This window comes from Lutra lutra, chromosome 14, assembly GCF_902655055.1.
Source record: "Lutra lutra chromosome 14, mLutLut1.2, whole genome shotgun sequence".
NCBI classification, from domain to species: domain Eukaryota; kingdom Metazoa; phylum Chordata; class Mammalia; order Carnivora; family Mustelidae; genus Lutra; species Lutra lutra.
The window spans coordinates 51,646,799-51,669,775 of NC_062291.1; the positions used below are offsets into that span (position 1 = coordinate 51,646,799).

Genomic DNA, 22,977 nt, shown 5'->3' on the forward strand with positions numbered 1-22,977 from the left:
ATAAAAATATTTATAAAACCTCTAGAACATTATATATTAGAAAGTCAGGATATGAAAAGGGAAGACTATGGACTATAAATGCAAAGTCAGGTATTAGGCAAAACTATACATCAGATCATATTACTCCCCTGCTTAAAACTCTCTAATGGTTTCCCCTTTCCCTGAGAATACAACCTAAACTCCTTATAACCCATAAGACCTTGAATGATCGACACTTTTCAAATCATCATATATCCCCTTCTAGTACCCTAACCCTTCCCCTCAGTCATGGAGAAGTAGCATCCTAGCCCTTCTTTCTGTTCTCTGAACTTGCCAAATTCATTTCTGCCTCATAGCCTTTGCACTGGCCTCTTCATGCCTTGAAAGCCCCTTCATGCTTAGAAAGCCCCCTCATTCCTCATTTTTACATGGATGGCTCCTTCTTGTCATTCAGATCTCAGGCCAGATGCTTCTTTCTAAGAGACCTCTTCCCCACCATAATAATTTACGAGGTCTCCTATCCCCACGACCCCTTAATAACTCTCTAACTAATTAGGCTTTTTCATTACCTTATAGCTACCACTATTTGAAGTCTCATTCATTAATTTAACTGTTTATTATTTGCCTTCTGGACAAAACTGTAAGCTCCACGAGGGAGGGAATTTTGCCTATTTTATTTAAATGCTGCTGGGTTCCCAGGACCTAGAACAAGTTTAACATTTAGCAAGGCCCCAACGAATATTTATTGAAAATTTAAGATGAATTGCTTCATAAATAGAAGACAATTTGGGGCGCCTGGATGGCTCAGTGGGTTAAGCCGCTGCCTTCGGCTCAGGACATGATCTCAGGGTCCTGGGATTGAGTCCCGCATCGGGCTCTCTGCTCAGCCGGGAGCCTGCTTTCCTCTCTCTCTCTGCCTGCCTCTCTGTCTACTTGTGATCTCTCTCTGTCAAATAAATAAATAAAATACTAAAAAAAAAAATAGAAGACAATTGGATCCTTACCGTGGTGTTTTCCATCTCCGTTATGCAGATTGGCTACTCACAGATTCACGACCGCTGAAAAGCCCTGCCTGAGAGGAGTGAGGGGGGTACACAGCCCGCACAACCACCTTATGATGCTGGAATTCAGGCAGGAGTGACGCCCATAGAAATATTCCTGGTACAACTGAGAACTGGATCCTGCACACCTTCGCCAGCTGACGGGCAATGCTCCTGAGAATTCAGCATCTTGCCCAGAGGTTTGCCGTGTTTCAGAGCCGGGCACTGGAGGGCTATCAAAAATGTGTCAAGTGCCTTGAGCCCTTGGGATTACACAAGCAAATAAACATCACTCATCTTGGCTTTGCATTTGCGAGGCGTCAATAAAGTCGATACCCATTCCATAAAGAGCACACGTCTATGCTTCCAGCTGCCAAGTTACATTGGCTGCCACAGACTGAGACCAACACGATGCTTATAAATATTAATTCGCAGAGGATCAGGAATTCCCCAACTTCATATCCATTAGCCCTCCATCTGTCCAAAGAAGCCAGCAGTCTGCTCTCTCTTACCTCTTTGGCAAAAATTTAGAAAATGAGAAGCAACGGTGCCCGGCAAAGCTTAGAGGAAACTCGTGTTCTACCCACAATCAAAATTACAATCTGAGGTCAGGGGCTGGGGGTTCCTAGTTGGTAAGAAGTACCTTGTCAAAACAGACGAGCACTTAGTTCCTTTCTCTCCAGTGAAGGTTCTCAAAAGCAGCCCCAGATCCTTCAAAACAACAGACTTCAAAAAGGATAATGCGGTCCTCTCTTTGAATAACAGATCTTATTAAATTATAAATATGTTAAAATGACTTATTTCTCATGGAACTGGCTTCTTTTTTTGTTCATTACTTTCTTTTTATATTAACTATGTCTTACAGAAGTGGTAGGTCCTTGATTAACCTTATTATATAAACATGACCTTGTTTTTATTTAAAGATTGTAAAATGATGTGGTGACTTCGGTAAAAAGAAAACTCATGAACTGCTCACATAATGTCCTCTCATCCATAGTTGCTATCCCAACCCCACCTAGAATGATAAAAGCTCCCCATAAAATCCCACAAACCTGGGAAGGCCCTCTTCCAGTGGGTGGCTGCCTTCTTGTGAGGGGTGGACACAGTGATGAACAGAATGTGCGGGGAGTGGAGGCACCCTGTATGGAGAGACGGGAGGGAAAATCCAGCGAGGGCTGGAACACATGGCCTTCTAGATGTGCCTTGAGAAGGAGGAGACACAAGCAGATGAGTCAGAGGCAGTGACTGAGAAAGACCAAGGGGGCCAGCAGGGTGGGGGATGGGGGTGCTCAGCCCGAGAAGCTGAGCCCACAGTCAGACTGTGGGCAGTGATGTCTGCTGCTGTCCCCATGCGAGGTGGGCCACGGAGGCCTGTGCTGGGTGGGGCTAGGGCCCCAGAAAGCAGTGGCAGGCCTGGAGGAAGAGCAACCTGCGTGCTGGAAGGCCAGAAGTGAGAGAGAAAGGGGCCCCAGAGCCAAACTCGAAGTTATCAACAGCTTCTCCTTTGAGATGTCATCTCCGAGAAATCTGGACACAGGAAGAAATGTTGACATCAAAGGAGCAGTGATGATTCATCCAGAAAGACCAGGATGAAGACGCAGAATTGCTCTCATGCCTCTCATAGGGGATGTGTCCTCAGCTTCCACTCCCTCTATCTCTCGGAGGCCCCAGACTTAGTCAGCAGATCTCACCACTCTTGCTCACATCCGCACAAAACCAGCTCCAAGTGCTAACAGCTCATGTCTGGACCATTCAACAGTCTCTTTGATTTTGCTTCAAACTAGGCAGCCAGGATCATCATGTCAAAACAAAACCACCAAGAAAAGGTTCCCACAAAAGGTCACTGATAATTGATTAAAAACACCCCATCACAAGTACAGAGAGCGTTTGCTAAGCCTTCCCTTATCACCTGACCCCCGTTCCTTCCTCAAAAACAAGCAGAAAAGCCACCCTGTCGGCCTGCACGTGATCCCATATAGTAATTTGAAAAAGAAAGGAATAAATTATATTATTGCACTCTGGACAACTCTTCTTTGCATGAATGTAGTCGTTCACTCTGTGAAAGGATTTCTTTTGGGTCTTTCTGAACTGGTACATAGGCAACCCTAACCGCTTTTGAAGCCAACACAGACTCTTGTGATGAATGAGCCTTGAAACACTTTGGAAAATTACAGAATATATAATGCACAGACTAGGAAGAAAGTAACTTTCCCTTTCATTTGTAATCAACCAAGATGACCAGCCAAAACCTTGCCAAATAAACATAACCCAAAAAGGAGATTTCTTTGTGCTAAAAATCCAGTTGGGGGAGGAAGGTGGCCTCGGGCACAGAACGCCACACGCTGAGACCTGGTTGTGATTGGTTGCTGAGCCTCATGCACAGCCAACAAAGCCTGGGGCTGCTTCACAGGGCAGAGGAACGAGCAAGAGGCAGCCAGGCCCCAAGCATGGGAGTGGCCGTGGATGGCCACAACGTGAAGACTGTCCCTGTGACAGCAGTGGCGCCAAGTCCAAAATCAGCAAGTAGGAGGCCCACCTGGAGGCTGCACAGCCAGACAAACAGGAGTCACTGCCAAGGCCTGAATTGAAGACATAGCTCGACTCTGAGCTTTAGGCATTTTTAATTACACATATCATACATCCTTAATGAAGAAAAGGGAGAGAATAGTCATCAGAGAGAATAATAAAAATCATCTACACTATTTTCATTTGGAGTAGGTCCTCTGGAGAAATGGTTTCTCTATTATGTACATATGTAAATGCATCTTTGTAAATCAATTTTTAAAAGATTTTATTTATTTATTTGACAGAGAGATAGAGAGTACAAGTAGGCAGAGCGGCAGACAGAGGGAGAGAGGGAAGCAGGCTCCCTCCTGAGCAGGTAGCCCGATGCGGCACTCGATCCCAGGGCCCCGAGATCATGACCTGGGCCAAAGGCAGCCAGCCGCTCAACCAACTGAGCCACCCAGGCACCCCTGTAAATATATCTTTCCATATATCCATCACAATGAATATCATAAAAAACAAACCAAACAAACAAAAAACAAAACCAGAGAATAACAAGTGTTCGCAAGGATGCAGGAAAATTGGATCCCTTGTACATTGTTGGTGGGAATGTAAAATGCTGCAGCCTCCATTGGAAAATGATATGGTGGCTCTTTTTAATTTAAATTTCATTTTAATTTAAATTAAAATTTAATTAAATTTAATTTTAAATCAATTTTAATTTAAATCAAGATTAAATCAGATTTAGAGTAAAATTAAAGTTAATTTTAATTAATTTAGATTTTAATTAAAATAAATTTTAATAAATTTAAATTTTGATTGAAATTAATTTTAATTAATTTAGATTTTAATTAAAATTACTTTTAATTTAATTGTGATTTAAAATTTAAAATTGGATTATCATACAATCGACCAAGTCCACTGCTGGGGGTATACCCAAAAGAAGTGAAAGCAGGGATTCAGACAGATACCCATACATTCACATTCATAACGGCAATATTCACAACAGCCAAAAGGTAGAAGCAATTCAAGTGTCCAGATGAATGAAGAAACAAAACGTGGTGTATATACACAATGGCTTACTATTCAGCCATAAAAAGGAAGGAAGTTCTGACACATTTCAACATGGATGAACCTTAAAAACATGCTAAGTGAATGTTTTCCCCAGTCACAAAGGGACAAATATTATATGCTTCCATTTATGTGAGGTATCTGGAATAGTCAAATTCATAGAAACAGAAAGAACAGTGGTTCTGGACTGGATGGACGAAGAATGGAGAGTTACTGTTCAATGGGTATGGAGTTTCAGTTTGAAATGATAGAAAAAAAAGTGCTGGAGATGCATGGTGGGGATCACTGCACAACAATATGAATGTACTTAATGGCACAGAACTGTACTCTTGAAAACATTAAAATGGTAAGTTGTACTGTATATATTTCACCGCACTTCAAAAAAATCCCAAAGTAGGGGCTCCTGGGTGGCTCAGTGGGTTAAAGCCTCTGCCTTAGGCTCAGGTCATGATCCCAGGGTCCTGGGATTGAGCCCCACATCGGGCTCTCTGCTCAGCAGCGAGCCTGCTTCCCCCGCCCCCACCCCCGCCTGCCTCTCTGCCTACTCGTGATCTCTGTCTGTAAAATAAATAAATAGAATCTTTTTTAAAAAATACCAAACTATAATCATTTTATATAATTTGTTCTTTTGTTTCATTTGATACCATGAATGTTAGTAAATGTATTCTGATCATTCTAATAGCTGTAAAGCGTTTGTACAAATGCACTATAATTGATGTTACCATCCTCTGTCGTTGCACAGATGTTGGCTATTGTGGACATTGCTGCTATAAGCACTGGGGTGCACGTGTCCCTTCTGATCACTATATTTGTATCAGGAAACAAACTGAGGGTTGCTGGAGAGGATAGGGGTGGGAGGGATAGGGTGCCCGGGTGATGGACATCGGGGAGGGTATGTGCTATGGTGAATGCTGTGAATTGTGAAGACTGATGAATCACAGACCTGCACCGCTGAAACAAATAACATATTACATGTAAATAAAAATATATATAAAAAATAAAAGTATAAAATGCCCCCTCCCCTTAAAAAAGGGAACAATATTATTAACTCGACTGACAGATCAGGTAAGACTCTAAGAAGAGGCACTGAGCCTGTCCTAGTCCACTTGGGCTGTCCTAACAAAATACCACAGTCTGGGGTACCTGGGTCGCTCAATGGGTTAAAGCCACTGCCTTCGGCTCGGGTCATGACTCCCAGAGTTCTGGAATCGAGTCCCATGTCGGGGTCTTTGCTCGGCGGGGAGCCTGCTTCCTTCTGTCTCTCTGCCTACTTGTGATCTCTTTCTGTCAAATAAATAAATAAAATCTTAAAAAAACAAAACAAAACAAAACACAGTCTGGGGTGCTTAAACGACATGCATTTATTTTACTGCAATTCTGGAAGCTGGAAGGGGGGATCAGAGTGCCAGCCAGGTGGGGCGCTGGTGAGAGCTCTCTCCATGGCTTGCAGGGGCTTGCAGAGAGCCACCTTCTGGCTGTGTGCTCACATGGCCTCTCCTCAGCTCTTCTCTCTCTTCCCCTTCTTCTAAGGATGCTAATCCCATCATGGGGTTCCACCCTCATGACCACCTCTAAACTTGAACCTCAAAGGCCCCACCTTCTAATAATGCACCACTGTTGGTTGGGGCTTCAGCGTATGAAGGGGAGACACAAACACTGAGCTCCTAGAGTGCCCACTGGACTTTGTATTGAGGTAGAAGTGTCCCAGAGATGTTTGGCTACAATTTCAGTGGGTGATGTGATCCTTTGAGGGCATACAGTGTCAGCAGGAACACCCATGTCTTCTGTAAGACATGTGGCCATCAGGACTCACAGATCCCTCCAGGGGAAAATGCCCCAGGTTGGGAATGCTGAGACCCTGGCTGGGCAGATGGCTGCCTCCCAGCTCAACACAGAACACCCACCTCCCCCCCTCAATGTTCAAGACAAGCAGGAGCTCTGGGCACATACATCCAAGCAGCTCCCGAGTCAGGAATCCTGGCCACAAACACTCACATTGGTAATACTCGTTCAGTTGCTAAAGACAGCCCCCCAGGCACTGAAGCCTGAACAGAACAGAGGACTAGATCCCTGCCGGTGGCCAGCATTACTCTTTTCAAAACTATCAATTTGGCCTCACTTTGCAAGCCCAGAAGTTCTGTTTGGGAAAATGAGATAAGTGCAGTCACAGATGGTTCCTATCCCCATTTTCCCACAAGAAGCTCAAAGAAAAGGCACATGGCTTCCTCAGTTCAAGCTCCCAGGCTTGTTATTCTAGTGACCTCATCAGAGTCATACCGCCGGGCAGAAAACCAGGCCTGTAAGAGCACGGCCCCGTGAGGGATGGGGCTTTGGGGTGGGGGGAGCCCCCGAGGCAAGGAACCTGCCTACTGGGGCACTCAGATACCGCCCAAGTCATTATCAATTAGTCATCACCACCAGTACAGGACAGATGGAATTGTTTGCAACGCTCTATTTTCCATTCAACAACAAAACTAGAGGGAAATAAACCAGGGGCTGCCTTGTAGAGCCAGTAATATTTTATGATTAAGGTTATTTGGCAAATTAAGGCAACAAAACCAGCAGAATGCCAAAAAGAAGCTACCTCAATTCTATTGTAATTACAGCCAACACACTTACCTGGAAACACTGGCTATGAGAAAAAGGCCTCAAAATGAACAAAGCTGGAATCCATGCAATTTATTACAGGAACCAGTGTGTCTGTCTCATCTACTTATGCTCTGCCCATCATTCTAACTGGCTTAGTCATTTGTTTTCCAAGGCAGTAACAAATGAGACTGTAAACGCTAGGAGGGCAGGGATTTTTGTCGGTTTTGTCAGCTGATACTTCCTTGGCAGTAAGAACAGAATCAGAGTATCTGTCCAATGGTGACATGATGTTCTCCGCAACTGGGCAAGAGCCCTGTCCCTCCCTATTAAATCATAGCTCAGCTACTTCATGCTTGAGCTCCCAAAGAGGGGGGATTTTGCAACCCCTGGCTTAAGTGCCACCACAGATCATTTAGTTGTAAATGGATACTGTAAATAACTGGTAAGATTTCTTGTAGGAATCTATGTATTCTCTCTGTGATCTTGTTTCCACGAGTTATGGGCTTAGCACCCTATTTTTACCTGACAAGGTGAATGCCTACCTTGTTTCCTATTCGATTATAAATGCCTTCAAACTTGTTATCAGGGCACACTGGTTGAATCAAGCCAAAAAGGGAAATGTTAGCTCAGTGCCTAGTCTTGGGAGGTTCTCCAAGCTGAGCTCCACCTGGACAGGAAGACAGGGAGTAACTGTTTTAAATTCCCTCATGTTGCTCGGCAAATCACAGGAATTAAGTGACTCTGTCCCATTTGAATTGTAACATTTCTTTTGGGTTAGCATTCTGCCCAAGTTACGAGAGTTTTGTGGACAACCTGACATTTCCAAATAAGGGTCAGGGAGCCACTGAGTCCATGATAGGCAAACGGTTCTTGCCAAGGCCTAATTCAAGACAAGTTCAAACGTTTAAGAGCCATTTTTTAGAAATCCAAAATGAAACCCTATTGGCAGAAGGGGGAGATTAAAAATACAAAATGTAACCCTGATTTACTCACATGTAGAATTTAAGAAACAAAACAAAGGAGAACAAAGGGAGAGAGGCAAATCAAGAAACAGACCGGTAACTTTAGGGAACACCCTGATGGTCACCAGACAGCAGCGGGGTGGCGGGATGCGGGGTTAGGTGATGGGGCTTCAGGAGCGCACTTGTGGCGAGCTCTGGGTATGGAAGCATTGAATCACTATACTATACAGCTGAAGCTAACAGAACACTGTATGTTAACTGCACTGGCACAATATATTCAAAAATAATGTAAACCTGAGATGTGAGAGAAAGTGGGGGAAGCAGTATGCCCTTTTGTTCCCTTCTGTAAAGTCTGATTATTTTAGAGGTAATTTTGAACATTCAAATCTGGAAAAAGCAGCAAATAAAGAAGGTGCCATTCTAATGCATAAAGATCTGGGTAGAAATGCAGGCTTTCCCCCTAACTGGCCCCGTAATCTGGTAGGAGCGGCCTCCTGGGTCTCCAGTTTCTACCTGCCCTCCCCAAACAACTCAGTTGCTACCACAGCACTCTCCCCCCACCCTGGCCCCCAGTCCTGGTCACACTGTGTGTTCTGTTGATGGTCACCTCCAGGGTTCTACACGTTTGCTTTTTCCGCTTATCCCACTTGACACACTTTTGTTTAAAATTAGCTCAGGAAATGTACAAAGGACAAAATACAAATATAGTTTGTATCATATATGCTATGGTTGCAACTATGAGTTTTAAAAAATTCATTTAAGATTACTGATGGTTCCTTCTTCTGACTTTCTATTGCTCATATAGCTTCATTCATCAATGTATCTGGTGGGCTTGGAAGAGTTGGGGAGAAGTATCGTTCAGAAACTCTTGAGACAATTACGTGGGAAGTCAAGTCATATGAATGCAAGTCTTTGTAGTCCCACCACAATGCCAAAACAGATACTCCATATCATACTGCATCAGCAGAAAACCCAGCATACTGCATTTCACTGTCGCCATCAAGGACTCCCATTTTGTCTCAGAGTAGAGCAGAAGTCCCAGCACGAGAGCCAGAACTACGAATAAAAAGCAGATGTGTATCAAAGATAGACCTTCGGGGAGTCTATTTGCATGCAGAATGAGAAGCCTCAAGGGCAGTAACTCACACTAAGGAAAAGATGAATCAGGATGGACGAGTTTAGTTTCTCCCCAGGACTTTACAAACTAATGGGAAGGAAATGGCATCAGCTGAGCCACAGAATCACAGTTTTTATTATAATTGCAAGGGGTACCTGGGAAAATGTAAGTTAGATGTTATTAGAACAGTTCAGATTTTCTGGAAATATTTTATGATCCCAGGCAGATAAAGCACCACAGACTGAGAAAGCACTTAATCCCCAAATAATGCTACAAGTGTGTCATTTTCGCCATCCAGAAACCTTCCATGAGCCAATCAGGCAATCCCTATAAAAAGTTTCTAACGCTTTGACCTAGATCCTTCTTCCGGGAAACTATGTGATGGATAGAAACCAAAATATGGGGGAAGTTCAGTTCAGTTCAGTTCAGTTCACTTCACTTCACAGTGATGTTCAAAGCAGGGTAATTTGCAACATCAAAAAAAAATGATGCCACCACCACCTACTGCCTTCAGTACATGATGGAACTCATGACCCCACTAACCCTCAATACAGATGCACATTCAGGCTTGACTTCTTCCTGGGGCTCAGATGAGATAATAGAGATAAGCGTCTAATAAACATTTGTAAATCCCTCTACTATTTCAAAAGCATAACTACACAAAAATCTTATATTTGGGAAGTAAAGGGAAAGAGAAAAGGATCAACTGTTCTAAAGGCACGTGTACACCTGTGTGTTGCAAACCCCTAGTGCAGGGAGCCCTGAACTAGTTAGTTAGTGAAAGACCGTCAGTGGCAGACATCGGAGCAATTGTCAGAGGCTCGATAGCCAGCTGCCACTCCCAGTCACACTGGCCACTGCACTGAAACCCACAGTGAAACTGACCACCAGCCTCTTCTCTAGCCTTACTGTTCCAGATCTCAGCTTAACAGGGTCAGAAATAAAACATTTAGAATGCCTTGAGTATGATGGTTGCTTGATATGTGTTTAGTGAATTATATTACTAGAGCAAGAGTCTGGAATACATAAGTGCTCAGTAAATGGAACTGTTATTCATATCATCATCATCATCATCATTATTAAATGAAAAATGAGCTCTTAAAGTTTATATAGTTTTCAACTCCCATGATGATCCTCTCAGAGAAAACCGAAGCTCACGGAAGTTGGTAATTTGCCAGAGTTCATAGTGCCAGCAAATGCTGGAGTGGAACTTGACAGCCGCCATCCTGAGGCTCCTTCCCCTTGAAAAGGCTGGAATTTTATAACAATGCCCCTGAGCTTTCTCTCTGTCATGGACATGATTCCCAACATCCAGTCCATCCCAAGTGGTTAATCAAAATCACAGCAATCCTGTTGGGCCTGCCAGTCATGGGCTGATTTAAGGAAAGGGCTGTGACCCCCTCTTTGCCAGGGACAAGGAAGTCTTCCGGGAGCTTCTGGGAAAGATTCGCTCACTACTGAGAAGACATGAAGATGCTGCTTCTCCCCCCATCCCCCAGCGGATGTTCCTGTCTCCATGTGACCCTTCGAACAACTGAAGCCATCTGGAGACCATGAGGGCAATCAGGTTGAGAATGAAATGAACACATGGCAGGGACAGAGCCAAAAGAATCACAGAGAAGTAAAGCCAGAGCCCAGGACGTTCTGCTAACTGAAGAAATCCTTTTCCTTACCAGTGCCATCAGTCCAGCTTGGAGTTTTTGTTCCGTATACCCCAGAACAGCCTGCCTGATTCACTATCCGCACAGGCCACTCGCCTAGGCCTGGCACACATATTCTGTCCCCGAGCAGTAGCTCCAGATCTTCACATGTGGGGCATCTAAGCTTACCTCGGATCTAATTTTGATTTCCTGCAACCCTGAATGGGCAGAAGAGCAAAGCCAACCATGGTATGCACCGCTGTACAAAGGGAGCATGCGATGCTGGTTCCCATCACATGGCTAACTACAGAAGCCCCACTGAGCCCCGCTCAAGTTCTGGCCCCTCTCCCATGACCCCCACCCCCACAAAGCACAACAAAGCTCAACAGCTGAAAGCCTGATGATCCTCAGTTTCTTCCCCGCCCACTGTGCCGCTCACTCCCAGAGAGGAGAACGAGGAGGGAGAAGGAGGAGGTGGTTTCATCAGAGCACACAGTCCTTTCTTTGCACGGTGATAAAAGAGGATTTGGCTAAAGCATCCAAAGTTACTTTGAAAGGTGTTGTTTTGCCAACCAATACTTGCAAGTTATTTTTTTCAAAAACTACAGTGCAAGATGGGAGCGATCCAGCCATTCTGTGACTTGCCCTGTTGGGAGCAGGCGGTGGTATTTATTGCATGCCAGAGATCAGCCTTCTGTGTCCTTCCCTAGAACCACATCATACTTGGGTTGTAGCTTTCTAAAATCCAGACCAGTCCTTAGGGCTACTGGGCACCATCCTCCAACAAGAGGCACGGTCTAGTCAACATGGGCCCAACATTCTGTAGATCTCAGCCTCAACCTTGACCTCGTCACGTCCCATAAGATTCACCTCCATTCAATTCAGCCATGTACTCCCAAAGCCATCAACCAATGATCACCTGTGCCAATCCTCACTTCTGAAAACTAGAGCTGATGTGAGATGTCCCAAACCCCAACCTTCTATCCTTCACAATTCCCTAACTCCTACCGCAACTGGTTTCCAACCTCTCTGAGCTCCCAGGCCCCTGGCCTCTCCCTCTCCTCCCATCCCCTCAGCTTGCCTGCTCTTCAGAGGCTAGAGCTCCTTCTCCATCATGTCACTTGCTCTCTTTCTGACACCCCCATTCCTTCCAAGCCACCAGTCCGCAATTTTGAATCAACTCAGACCAGCCAAACATTTCCGTTCCTATTACTGGTAAGGCAAGTTCTGCCAGAGCAGATCTCTCAACCTTGCAAAGCAATGGCACAATTATGATTTCCAACACAAACCAAGTGCTTGGAATGACTCAGCAACAATATTTCTACCTATTCCATTTGCACATTGCTTATTCAAAATAAGTACTCCATGTTACCCCGCAGCAGGATGGTGGACAGCGTTGAAGGCATCCTGGTCCTGCCTCCGGGCGGCTGTTCAACTTCAGGCCAGAGGCTTCACCCATCTGGGCTGCCATTGCCTCACTTATAACATTAGGAAAATAACTCCGTCCTCACATGACTGTTGCTAGAACTCAGAGACTTCACGTGGGGCGGTAGTTTGAACAATGCTTAGAACATACAAAACGCCCCCCGAAAATGCCAGTTACTGTTTTATAGAGAAAATGTGGGCTGTTTTTACTCCATTTTTTTTCCCCTTCAGCTTATTCATCCACTTCTTCCCTATCCATGTGCACCCTTCATCCCTTTTGTTCCTTTGGCAAAGAAAGAGGCTTCCCTTCGTATTTGATTTCTCAGGGTAGTGTCCCCTCTTCTACATTCTGTATTTTGAACCTAGACCTTCAGCTTATAAATTTCCTCAAGTATCTGTCACCTTGAAAGTGAGAAGGAGGAATGTGAGAGAGGAAAGAAGGGAAGAGAACTCAAGCCAAGGGGAGAAAGTCCCCTTCACCCCTACCACCCGGGGAAGAAAGCCCCCTTCACCCCTACTGCCCTTTCAGCTGCCCCCAATTACTTTCTTCCCTTCACAAACCCAGCCTCCTAAGGACCTGTCCACACTGACTGTGTCCTCATCCCTTTTCTCACTCCTACCTCAGCAGAATGGAATTTGCATCCCCTACACACCGCTCAAGCTGTTGTAGACACCAATGACTCCTAATTGCCAATAATAACTCTGTCATCCCTAATTAACTGGCTTCTCTGTAGCACTTGGCACGCTCTCTCATTATTGAAACTTTCTTCCTTGAATTTCCACGACCAGAGTCTCGCCTGTTATTCCTCCCTCCCCACCCCCCCACCCCCGCCCAAAGACCTATGCTTCTTACTTTCCTTTGCTAGAGCCTTTTTTCTCTGGCCACTCATTAGATATCATGTCATTTACTCATTCATTCAACAAACATACTGGACACTTACCATATCTCAGGTAGCATGACAGCTGCTGCGAGCAGCTGAGTAGGGACAGCTGAAGCACAACCCCAAGAGGCACTATTCACAGTGAGACACAACTACGCAGACATATGAATAGCGCTTTCTGGAATTGTGCAAGGATTTTATCTCTGACCCATCTCACATCTCCTTATAAACACTCTCCTTGGGTGATCATTTCCAAACACAGGACTTAAGCCGTGAACAATGGCAGTGACACTGTAAATAAGACGTAGTCTCTGCCCTCACAGTTGCTCTAGAAAAAGATCGGCATGTAACTAGAGTGGGAAAAGGAGGGTACAGTGACCAAGATGTGCCCTGGGTATAATGTGAACACACCCTAGTTATTCTCCACAATTTTTTGACCCATTTCACACTTCATTCTTTACATGTTCCTCAGGTAATTACATCCAATTATGTCTTGTTCATCCAATCCTGTCATGTTCAACTGAGCTGATAATGCCCACATTTTGGACTGCTCTCCTAGAACATCAAATTGCCTACCAGACCTCTCCACCACATACCCTGTAAGGGCACCAAGCACAAAGACGATAAATACGAATAAAGCAGAAGTCTTACCATGAGGCATGAACCTTACTCCCCAGGCACCATTTCAACAGACCGCTCGTTTGTCACCCTCTTGGACCTTTCTTCAAGCCTCATTCAGAAATGTTTGAAGCACAAGCTAATTTTATCACCAAAACCCCATTCCCACCCCCACTCCTCAGTTTAAAAGCCTTCAAGGAGTACTCTTGGCAGCTAAAGCAAAACTGAAACTCCTTAGTGCGGACCACGAAGACCCTAAATGATCTTGCTCCCGCTGGTTCTTCTGGTCTTATCTGGCATGGAGCCATACACACGCCCTGCGGGTCAGCCATCCCTAACCACCCTGGGGAGCCACGCAGGTCTTTCAGTCCACAGTGTTACTTTCCCACCTCAGTGCCTTTGTACATGTTGTGCCTGGTGCCTAGACCACCCTTCCTCAGGGTGATCACCACATGAGTTTCTACACTTCCTTAATGGCTTGACCAACCCAGGCAGCATTTAGACCCTCTGGCTTTGAACTAAAGCAGGGACTCATCACAATGCCGTGATAACTCGTCTGCCTAGGAGACAAGTAATCTGCGTCCCCTAGGAGATTGCAAGCCTTTGGGTAAGACCCCATCTATTCTCTGTGGGCCTTCAGCACCTGACAGTGTCTAGCACGTGCTGGGGACTCAGCAAACATTTGCCTGATGAAGAGGTAAACTCCCTGAGTTATTTTAACATTGCTTAAGCACAATATGTTTTTATTAGGACCTTTAAAAGTAATTAATTCTATTCCATCTAATTCTCAAGACTCTTCCCACCTTAAAACTATTAAGACTTAAAAAAAAAAACTTGAAACTTTGCCTTAATCTAGCCTGTATCTGCAGCCAATTAGGTATATGATCATACAAGAATTTCTAAAGAAATTTCTAAAGAAAGCAGAATGTGCCAGAACGATTCTGAGAGACCAATTCAGATGCATCAGCTATTCAATGTCGTTTGAAATTTCTTTTAGTTTTTGAAGTTTTATTTATTCATTTATTTATTCAGTACACTCTACACTGGGCATGGAGCCCAACACAGGGCTTGAATTCAGCACTCTGAGATCAAGACCTGAGCTGAGATCCAGAGTCAAACACTTAACTGACTTAGCCACCCAGGTGCCCCACCCCACTTTCATTTGAAATTTTAATTACACCTTCATTTCTAATAAAATTAAAACATAGGGTTGTCTACAATTTTTCTTTTCTGAATGTGGAAGAAGTCAACTGAGAGAAGTAAAAACAAGAGGAAAAAAATGTGTGGTGCTTAATTTTTTGATACAAGTCACTCTCAACTTTCCTCACCCCCATACCATGCCTGCTTTATCATTAGAACCCCCTAACTATTAAGTAAAATATATTTGCCAGTGTCTTACTTATGAGCATTTATTTATTCTTTATCAGGGTACTCTGACTTCTCCTAAGAGGGTTTATAAATTATGTTAATACACTGTTGCCTGTTGAGACTTGTAACACATTTGCTAAACAGCTGGCCAACACTGAAGGCAAAGTCTGTGTCAATGACACAAAATAAAACATCAGACCTTTGTGGCATGGGGACTTACCTGGGGTCTCACTGGGACCTTACCCAGAACCTAGTAGTCACCACTCTAGTCCCACAAGGGAAAAGGAAGACATGGCAGGGGGTATGTCTGGATTTTAAAAAATCAAGAAACTATAATACTTCTTAACAAATCACTGCATGCCAAAAATACCGCAATGGCTCTCTCACTACCAAATCCATGAGGCAAACACTCAAGTTTATCTTCTCATTCTGGACATCAGTACACATATAGAAGGAGCCCTCAAAGAGAAACTTCCTTGGCTGGCTTCCACAGCCTATGCTCTGACCCTACCCCACACCCCCGCCTACCCACATATACACTCATGCTCCAATTCTTTCGACAGTTATGCCCGAGCATATGTGGGGAAATAGCAAACTAAAGAGGGAACTTCGCTGACCAAAGTGTGAGTACAGAGAGTACCTGACCTAGCACCGCCATTCCTCAGGATTTCATCTTTGACCCACCTCACGTCTCTCCATCAACACCCTCCTGGCGTGATTACTTCCACACACACAGGACTTAAACTGAGTCTCTATGCTAATGACTTCTAATCTATGCTTCTTGCCCAGAATATCTAATCACTCATTTGATGCTCTCTCTGCACAGGCACAGAGGATATAAAGTAAATAAGACCAATGTCTTCCCATGCTTTTTCAACACAGGTGCACGATAGTATTTTGAAACAATTAGGAGCTACCAGAACGACATAAACCAAATTTGGCAGAGAAAGGGAAGCAGAAACTTATAACCATGTGGCCTAATCATTCACAAGCTTGTTTTCACCAAGAAATCCCGTGTTCAGAGAAAATCTTACTTGGAAACCCAAAATGTGAAATCAAGACCAGCACAGCACTCAGGTTGCCAAAGAGATCACCAAAAGGAACCCCAAGCTGGATGTAGGACATCTTTCCCCACACCGTCCCCATGCCCTTCATGTCCCGAGACTCCTTGAAACCCACAGAAAACCGCAAAACACAGTTCAGACTGATCAAGATCCATGAAAGTGCTACATTTATTTATAGATTTTATGTATTTATTTATTTGTCAGAGAAAGAGAGAGCGAGAGCGAGCGCACCAGCAGGCAGAGTGGCAGGCAGAGGCAGAGAGAGAAGCAGGCTCCCCACCAAGCAAGGAGCCCCATGCGGAACTCAATCCCAGGACACTGGGATCATGACCTGAGCCGAAGGCAGAGGCTTAACCGAATGAACCACCCAGGCGCCCCAGAAGTACTACATTTAATACAAAAATCAACAGTGAAAACACATTAGGGGACAGCTAACTGGTAACAGAGGGTGAGAATTCCCACTACTGTTGAAAGTAAAATAAGACTAAATGTCATTAAAAATAAGATCAGTTCTGGGATGCATGGGTGGCTCGACTGGTTAAGCATCTGCCTTGGGCTCATGTCATGATCCCAGAGTCCTTGCTCAGTGGGGAGCCTGCTTCTCCCTCTGCCTGCCGATCCTCCTGCTTGTGCATACTCTTTCTCTGACAAATAAATGTATAAAATCTTAAAAAAAGAACAAAACTAAGATCAGTTCTAAGAAGTCCACTAGATCAGTGTTTTCACCTTGTCTATCATCTTACCACATTTTCTCAAAGACGGTAAAAGCATTTGTACCTTAAAGTTACTTGTGGAAAAGCCCAAGTGCCAATTCTTCCTAGATCCGTTTTATTAGAGTTCAACCATCTTCTACGGCCGTCCATTCCACAGGTAAGGAGTAGCAGCCTGCTAACTGATGTTGTTCTTTCTCTTTTTAACTTCACTGTCTTGCAGGGTGTGGTTTGAGATAAAATTTACCCTTTTACTCATCCTAAAGACTACAATTCGGTGATTTTTTAGTGTCCTCACATGTTATAAAGCCATCACTGCCATCTAATTCTAGAATAAAGCCATCATCCCCAAAAGAAACCATGTACCATTGTCAGTCACTCTCCACTTTCCCACCCCCATACCACGCCAGCCACCAATCTACTTTTTGTCTCTGTGGATTTGCCTACGTTGGACATATCACACGATATGTGATCTTTTGTATCTGGCTTCTCTCACTCAGCGTAATGTTTTCATGGTTCATCCACACTGTAGCATGTGTTGACATCGTTTTTTAGAAATGACTCACTTTTATGGGCCTATAGGGCGATCCTTTAGTTTTTATAGAAAAAACATCCTTCGGCACTTACATTATATCATTTTATGTAATATTTCGTTAAACTGCAAAATTACAATAGCATGTACTGGTGGTAGGCTAGTGATAAACAGAACTATGAGCAAACACGACTATGAGCATGGCCCTGAGCTGATAAAAGCAAAGTACACCAATTCATTGTGATGACAACTACTTCCCACAGCGGCCTTTGCACTGAGGAGCGACCAGGAAGGGTTCTGGAGGGAAGAAGAGTAATGGCTAACCCTGAGTTGGGTTTTTTTTTTTTCTTAAGATTTATTCATTTATTTTAGAGAGAGAGTGGGTGGAGAGGTAAGAGAAAGAGAGAGAATTCTGAAGTAGACTCCCCACTGAGCGTTGAGCCCAACACTGGGCTCGAGGTAGGGCTCCACCCTACCACCCCAAGATCATGACCCGAGCCCAAACCAAGGGGCAGCCATTTAACCAACTGAGCCACGCAGGTGCCCTGAGTTGTTGTAGCGTCGGTCAGTATGCCATTATCCAAGATGGAGAGGGAAGCATGCAGAGGGTGTAGAAACGGTCAGGGTTCGTTATACAACCCAACACAGCCTTACCTGGCCCTCCAAAAGGAAGTCCTCCATAGGTCTTCAAAGAAAAAAAACAGAGATAGGTTCCCATAAAGATAGATATACCCTTCTACTTCTAGAAAGCTTTACCAAACTGTCTGTCAAGGAGAAGCTCAAACATGTCCTCTCTATAAAGTCTTCCCTAAACCCTGATTACTTATAGTGCCTGCATGCTTTCTCTCCTCCCTTTTAATTTCCAGAGTACTTGTCTACCTCATGGAGCTCATAACCCGGATGACAGCCAGTCATATAACATCTTTTTTTTTCCATACCTGGCTGAAAGCTACCTCGGAGGCAGGTTCTGTGTCTTTGCCTTGCCTGCTGCCAGAGCATAGGGAAAAAAAGGAAAAAAAGGTGCTCAAAACACAATCTTTATACCAATATTTAATAAGGAGAAATTCACTAAGCATTATTTATTTATTAAGTAAAGAAGGAGCACATTAAATAATTAATTTATTTAGGCATTTCCTACCTGGCTAGAGCAACTCAGCCCATTCATCAACATGGGGTCAAAGAAGAGGGAAAGGAGGGATGAGCTTAGGGATGAGCGTCTGATGGGGAGAAGCAGGGGGCAACTGAAGAAAATCAACGAGTCCGGGTGCCTAGCAGCCATCAGAAATCATGACTCTCCTCCAAGGGCTTCACAGAGACCACTTTCAAATAGGACATTGTTAGATAATGACACTTCCTGATGTCCTTTGATGGAGAAGAAATTAAAAACAGATGGAAAATCTTTGTACTCAAAATCTCCCAACATCAAATGTGGATTTGGTTTTTCCCCAATTAAATTGTTATACCATACCACTTTAATGGGTGAGTTTTGAGATATCCTACAAAGGTCCTTATAAGCAAATAGCTTCCAAATTAGCGATTTTTAAAAGCAAACCAATAGGGTAGGTAAGGAATGCATAAACAACCCCAAAGTCTGCACTGAATATTTTTTTTGGCTGTATATGACTGAAAAACTGCCAAGTTCATTTTGATAAGCCTTTGTTAAAAACAATAAACATGCCTAAGCTTGCAAACCATGCTGTTTTGAAGAAAAAAGCAGTTGAGGGAATTAGAAAATGCTTAAAACTGGAATGTCTGAATAAAACCTTCTGTGGTAACGGATTTACCAAGAAGTCACAACACTGTGAAGCCTAGGAATTGGAGAGGAGTGGGGGACAAAATGTAAAGTGAGAAAAAATGAAAGCAGAACACCTTCTGCATAAATAAGTAAGCAGCTACATCTTACCCACTGGTACATTACAATAGCAACACGACCACGGGCACGCTAACGCTAGTGAGAAAACGAACCCTCCCATGCTTCATTAAGTTTAATGTCACCACAATGATGTCCCTGCACTAAAGGAAATATAATTTAAGGGACTCCGAATGAACATACATAAAATAACCAAATGTGGCACCTGCTCTTCGCGGGGAGGATATCCTTTCAAAGAAGTCAAAGTAATTTATCTGAATTCCCTTCTTTGTTTTCAGTGATTATAAAATCAGCAGGATCAGGGGATTGGAAGGAAGAGAATCTGGAACATTTAAGTTCATTTCCCTTCTTTAGGCAAAACCAAAATTCTTTTCTATCTGCCAAGCAAAATCCAGAAACATTCTAATGAATGCATTATAACTTGAGCTCCACAGGATTAAATCTTTTTGCTGCATTCACTGATGATCCCAAATGCCCAGAACAGCACTGGGCACACAGTAGTCACTGCAGAATACGGCAGGTAAATAAAGAGCTCTGTTAAAAATTGAGAAACGTAAAAAGGTATGCAATGCCTAAAATGCTAAAGAAGTCAGCTTAAAGTCCCTTTCTCAGCTCTGTTATAAGGTCATGGTGTTAATCACAACACACAAACGATCCTCATATAAACCCCTTTTCTCAAGTTGGCTCCAAAGTCATACGTTACACCTTTTACTCTAACTAATCATCACCAGAGGGAGCTGAGATTCCAGAGAGATATACGGGTAAATTTAGTCCACCCACTTTGATTAGTTTTCTTTTCTGGATGTTCACCTAGGATGTATCTGAATATTCATCACTGTTCAAGAAGAATGTAAATATTATTTAAATTTAAAGGTTTGTATTTTTTAAATTGTATTACAGAAGTGGTTTGGCTAAATCAACCTCTCATTTATTTCAAAATTCCACAAGGTAAAATAAATAAATAAAAAATAAGAACAGGAATATAATTATAGGTGATTCTAGTTTCATCGTTTTTGTTCAAAATGCCTAGCAACAATATGCTTTGCGAGTGTCACTAAGTGGGAAGGAGAAGGCATGGACTGTGGTGTTGGCTCCATCACCAATGAACAGTGAGAGTTTAGCCAATCTTTGCCAAAAGGAATCCTGGCTTCCTGGCTCACCAGGGGAAGGGTTTGGGATAGATGATCTCTAAAACCCTTTTCAATTTTTGGGGCGCCTGCGTGGCTCAGTGGATTAAGCCACTGCCTTCGGCTCAGGTCATGGTCTCGGGGTCCTGGGATCCTGGGATCAAGCCCCGCATCGGGCTTTCTGCTCCGCAGGGAGCCTGCTTCCCCCCTCTCTCTCTGCCTGCTGCTCTGCCTACTTGTGATCTCTCTCTCTGTGTGTCAAATAAATAAATAAAATATTAAAAAAAAAAACCCTTTTCAATTTTTAAGATCCTGCCATTACATGACCAAATCCAGTCACTCAGTTACTATTCCTTATTTTCACCGTTTATTTCTTTAACAGACAGACGCTGGGCACCTCAGGAGGGTCAGACACCCTTGGCTTAGTTCGGCAGGACATTGGCTTAGTTCGGCAGGACATTGGTGGAGGGAGGGTGAGACAAACTGCAGGGTCCATTGATGATTTTATCTTTTTTTTTTTTTTAAGATTTTACTTATTTATTTGACAGAATGAGAGAGAGAGCAGAAGCAAGGGGAGTGGGAGAGGGTGAAGCAGGCTCCCCGCTGCTCAAGGAGCCAGATGCTGGGCTTGATCCCAGGACTCTGTGAACACGACCTGAGCTGAAATCAGACGCCCAATGTACTGAACCACCCAGGCCACCCCCACCCCCTTGATGATTTTAAAAGCTAGTGATCTCAGAAATCCGTGGAGACAGTGTGTTTCTAAATTTGTCAGGCCTTGTCTTTCTTCCCGGGCTAAGCCGGCTGCAACTTCAGAGTACCGAGATCTCAGCAAAGAAGCAAACAGGACGGACGAATTAGAGTCCCATCAGAATGGAATGGTTTAAATAGTGTTCTGGTAGGTTCCATCTGACTCAACATTTAAAAAAAAAAAGTTGTAAGATGGTCAGAAAGCTGAATTGTGAAAATGGAAGGCTAACCAAATGGCCCCACTACTTAATGGAATCATGCTTTAGAATTTTGCTTGTCAACACTTGTCCCTGAGTTTGCACTACAGGGATCACACGGCCTTCCTTAACGACAAGAAAGAGCTGAGAAATTAAGTTCAGTCATTTGAGAGTTTTGAAGGCTAGTTGGTGTACTATTAGTACACCGTGCACGAGAAATAAATATTATTACCTAAGCAGAAGAAGATAAAGAAAAAGGAAAAAACTCACTGAAAGCCAGTCCAGCAGGAAAGCAGTCTCTATAACACCGGGAAATCTACCTTTGGAAAGCACTGGAGATGGATATCAAAGCCGCTTCCTTTCCAGCCACCTGCCCAGAAACAGCTGGAGCGCGGGCCCAACGCCGACAGGGAGCACATGTCTGTCCCTCTAATCCAATCCCAACATGCGCCCCGAAGAACCCGGCTGGGGTAGGGGGGTTCCGGCTGCGGGTGCGCTGGGGCCGCGGGAGCCACCGAGCGCCCTCCGCAAGCTCCACCACGCCCAGCCCGAGGCCGCCCCGCCGCCCCGCCACGCTGCATGCCCCGGGTCTCCTCGAGCCCCCACGCCGCCGGGGAACGGGGAGAGGGACAGCCGCTCGCGGGAGGCTGCGCCCCGGACAGCCCCGCCCGACCGGTGCCCGCGCCCCGCAGCACGCCCCGGGCGCGCAGTCCCCCCTCTCCTGGCCCCCGCCCGGTCCCGCCGCGTCCTCACCTCGCGTGGACCGCTGTATCCCGGGTGGCGGCGCGCGGACATGCCCCGTGGGCGCACCCACCGGGCCGACTCCCCGTGCCGTGGCCCCTTCCCGGGCCCCAGCCGCCGCGGTCCGCGCTTCCGAGGGGCGGGGAGCGCTCGGGGCGGAGGCGCCAGCGGCGCTGGGGCCGGGGGCCCGGCGGGCAGCGCGGGAGGAGGAGAGCGTCGCCGGGAAGCGCCCAGAGCGCGGCCTGCGAAACGCGCCGGCGGGTCCACCCCCGCCCCGCCAGCGCCGCCGTGGACTCCCGGGTGGGCGAAAGGGGTTTATCCCTGGGATCCGCTCTCCAGGCCGAGGCTTGGCGCGGGGGCGGAGGGACACCTCGCGGTTATGCAATGGGTCGGCCCGCTGGGTCCCCAGCCAGCTCGCCCCGGCACCGCCCTCGTCTCCGCGGGGTCCGCCGTGACCCTTATCAGCCGCGCGCGCCCCTGACCGAGGCGAGCAGAGGTGGCCGGCCGTTCGCAAAAGAACTTTCCCCTGCAGGGTCGACGAGCAACGTCTGGAGAAGGAATTCAAGGACTCCCTTAGACGTAGCTGGCAGGGATGCTGCCGGCCGCGCCTCCCAGGTCACAGCGCACGACCCCGAGTCCCCGGAGTGTTAGTTAAAAGCGTTGTCTCTGGGAGTTAGGTGGACCTGGATCCAACACTCCTGAAAAGCTTGTGATCTTGAGCAAGTTAAGTCCCTCGGCCTCAGTTTCTTCATCTGTGAAATGAGAATAATAATAGTCCGCTTCAGGTGTTC

General features: G+C 45.2%; 1 protein-coding gene across 3 annotated transcripts in view; it reads right to left on the reverse strand.

Annotated features, from left to right (window-relative positions):
* Positions 1-22,695, reverse strand: part of SLC16A12 (solute carrier family 16 member 12) — an 82,013-nt gene extending 59,318 nt beyond the window's left edge. For all 3 annotated transcript variants that reach the window (XM_047703223.1, XM_047703221.1, XM_047703222.1), the window contains exon 1: positions 22,199-22,695. The gene's annotated coding sequence lies outside the window, so the exon portion shown is untranslated. The remainder of the gene's footprint in view (positions 1-22,198) is intronic.
* Positions 22,696-22,977: the final 282 nt, after the last annotated feature.